Consider the following 3,781-nt stretch of genomic DNA (forward strand, 5'->3'; position numbering starts at 1 on the left):
AAAAATCATAATATGGCAGGCCTGCACAGCCACACAACTAAAGACACAAGCCTGAAGAAAGAACAAACTAATGAGGGTACCTCTACCGTCTCCCAAAACAAGAATCACATTGATTTAAGATAAAATTTTGCAATAAGTCACTAAATTGAGAGTTTTTTTGAAAGAGAAGGCACAGTAGTCATCTTGAGTGCTTCATTGAAAGATGGAGCTATTTTATTTATTTAATTTGCTCCAGTCGTTGTCAACCAGCCACTACAAATGGGCCTGTTGTGATCATTTAAGTGGCAGTATTTATTAAATTTCTCCTTCAAATGTTGTCAGTATTATTCTCTATTGCTGTAAAAAGACTGGTTATTAGCCATAAAAGACTGTATTTCATCTTGTGAGATAAAGATTTCCTCATCCAAAGTACATTCACACTCATCAAGGAGTTGAACTAAGCTCTTGGCACCTTTTCTGGAATCAGGACCAACTGACGTTTCTGTAGGTTCTGCAAACTGTGGTACATTTTTCCTATGCTCGAACCAAGGCAGTGGCTATCCACCCTTTTCAGAGATGCAACAGCTTTCAGGATGTGCGTCTTTGGTCTTGTCACAGTGAATACACTGTGTGCACGGTAGTTCCTGAGGTCTCAGTTACCTGGATTTGTAATACAGCTTCCAAGCTTTTGGATATGTTCACCACATTTCAACATCTTGCTTTTCTTTTTCGTCTTTTCATTTTTTCCTTTTGTGTTGTTCTCTTCAGAATTTGCCCAACATTCAACACAACTATCTCCATCATCCTCTTTGTCTTCACAGTGATGAACACAGGCGTCATCAACACCTTCATCAGGATTACAAATGCCTCCAGTACAGGCTACATCCGAACCTTCTCAAGAAACTGTTTCACTCCCTTCCATACTAGATGAATATCCACAATCAGCACCATTACAGTGTGCAGATAAACCTTTCTTCACTTTAGGGGACCCTAGAAGATTGCCACTGCTAGGACAGTATGTGATGTATTTTCATTGGTAACCACAGTCCAGAAGATGATTCTGAGCAAAGTAGCCAGCAAAACTCTGGCCCAGATGTTGATTAACGACACCAGTAGTGAAATCTTTGAGGAGCTCTACAAAGTCACCCCCCAAAAAAAGCACAACCACAACAAGAAGGAAGCCCATAGGATCATGAAAGACTTAAAGAGGCAATCAAAATTGGGACCCTCTATCAGAACAAGGAGCTCTGGTAGCGTAGTGGTTACGAATCGGGCTGCGAACCACAAGGTCAGCAGTTCGAAACTACCAGCTGTTCCGTGGGAGAAAGATGAGCCTTTCTGTTCCCGTAAAGATTTACAACCTCGGAAACCCTGTACAGGGTCGCTATGAGTCGGAACCGACTCCGCGGCACATAACAACAACAACATCAGAACAACCAGTTCAGCCAGAAGGAGGTTGTTATCGTGGAGAAATTCAGGAAGAATCAGAAGCAGTCGGCCATGACCACTGTCAGCTTCTATGAAATGGAATATACCTTTGAGAGGAACGTGCTCTCCAAGCTTCTGCTCAAGGGCAAGGACCAGGTGCAACACCTGATGTCCAGCACCCACGGGCGCATCAACCACATTTTCAACCACTTCGCAGATGTGGAGTTCCTCTCCACTCTCTATAGTCTGGAGGGAGGCTGTAAGCCCAACCTCAAGAGGATCTGTGAGGAAATCAATAAATTGATAGATGAGAAAGTCCTGTGAATTTGCTGCTCTAAAGTCACTGTACCTGCTGTGGTCCAGGTGAGACTCAAAACTAGAAGAAACCACTGTGGAAGACGTTAAGCGTTCTGTCCTGCTCATCTTGCTGATGCTTAACTGAGTTCAGGTGCCTCTATCCCCTGAGCTCCATGACAAGGCTATACTTAAAATCCCCTTTATTTGCAAACTTAAAGTATAGTTTATCTATTCTAAGCAGTAAGGCTACTCTTCTCATTATAGTGAAGTCACTTCACCATCTCATTTTATGGAGTGGAAGGGGTTCTGGACCTCCACCAGTTACGACCCTGTCCTGTAAATCCTATAACCAGAATGCCTGCCCTGCTTACCTCACAGGGCTGTTGTGAGGGTCAGATCAGAAAATGTATGTTCATGCTTTTGAAAATTCTTAATATCAGAGGTCTTATATTCTGAGTATGAGAGAAATAAATCTGCATCTAGTCTATTAAGCAGCAGAGAAGAAAAGAACAATAGTATCTCATTGGCTGGGTTTACAATCTATCTCTAAATGTGCTATTTCAACCACATCTTAAAATGAATAAAATAAAATAAAAATGAATCATGCCAAGGTGTGAAAAAGTTGCAAACTGGGAAGATGTTTTTCAAGAGTTCTGATTATAGGTCTCACATAGAAAATGTTTTCTTAAAGGCATATTTTGCTCAACCAGGACATTGTGAGCCTACGTTTGAGACTTTTAACCCTTTTTATCTTTACTTCCTCTTCTTTCATGATTGTACCTAACATTTACCTAAGGACTTTCAAAAATAGTATATTTCTGTTTTACTAGGCTTGATTTCATCTTAGGTAAACTGTGTGTAGATCAGATACAGCTTAAGGCTTTTGAAAAGAGAAATATATTGAAGAGCTATTAAAAAGAATTGGGAATCACTGGCCAGATTACAAATTCAGCAGAAAATAATCCCCAAAGAGCAATCACACACAATCTCTTCTTTCTAGAGCAGGATATATATATATGGCACTGCAAGTTAATGTGCTGGACGGCACGGTTGGTTTGACCAGCAAGATGGGCGGTTCAAGCTCGACAACCGTTCCTTGTAAACCCTATACAGGGTCACTATGAGTTAGAACTGACTCAAAGGCACTTAACATCAATATATATATACATTACTCCAGTGAATTTCCTCTCTAAATGAAAATACACTAAAGCAAATGTCCCTATCCCCTTGTGAGCTGAACCTTACCTGTAAAAGTGGAGAAAATGATCTCATATGAAATATACATAAATTCTACCTAAGTTAATGGTACAAGGTATGGTGGTTTAAGCTCACAAAAATAACACATTCCTAGCAAGTATCTGAGTCACTTGCTCCTAGAGTTCTTCCACATTACCCACATACAAAATGCCAACTGTCACAGATTGTGTGTCTTATCCATTTTTCTTCCTGGTACTCTTCTTGGGAACAGAGTTTGGCTGGTCAGGTTATAAGGAATTCTCAAAACAAAACTGTAGACTTTGGAGGTGTATAGAATACCCAGTTGTGTATAATATCATCAGCAACATAAAACTGTTAGTTTTCTATGGGAAAAACATTCTTTAAGAATAACAGAACCTGAAAGAATATACCATGCTCCTGGATAGGAAGACTTATTAACATTGTGAAAATGTCAATATGGCCCAAAGCAATTTACACATATAATGCAATCCCAATCCAGATTCCAACAACATTCCTCAAGATATGGAAAAAAAAAGTTACAAACTTTATATGGAAAGGAAAGAGACCCAGGATAAGCAAAGCACTGCTTAAGAAAAAGATTGGAGGCCTCTCATTCCCCGACTTCAAAATTTACTAGACAGCTACAGTGGTCAAAACAGCTTGGTACTGGTACAATGAAAGATACGTAGATCAATGGAACAGAATAGAGAATCCAGAAATTAACCTATCTACATACAGCCAATTGATTTTTGAAAAAACACCAAAATATATCTCATGGGGAGGAGATAGTCTCTTTAACAGATGGTGCTGGCAGAACTGGAAAGCGATATGCAAAAGATTGAAACAAGACCTTCACCTC

At 39.8% G+C, this 3,781-nt stretch overlaps 2 pseudogenes; one reads left to right on the top strand and one right to left on the bottom strand.

Annotated features, from left to right (window-relative positions):
* Positions 1–221: 221 nt before the first annotated feature.
* On the bottom strand, positions 222–901 carry LOC102813648 (annotated as a pseudogene).
* A 5-nt stretch (positions 902–906) lies between these two features.
* On the top strand, positions 907–1,731 carry LOC102822814 (annotated as a pseudogene).
* The last annotated feature ends 2,050 nt before the right edge of the window (positions 1,732–3,781 follow it).

The sequence above is a fragment of the Chrysochloris asiatica genome, unplaced genomic scaffold (genome assembly GCF_000296735.1).
Source record: "Chrysochloris asiatica unplaced genomic scaffold, ChrAsi1.0 scaffold00350, whole genome shotgun sequence".
In the NCBI taxonomy this organism is placed as follows: domain Eukaryota; kingdom Metazoa; phylum Chordata; class Mammalia; order Afrosoricida; family Chrysochloridae; genus Chrysochloris; species Chrysochloris asiatica.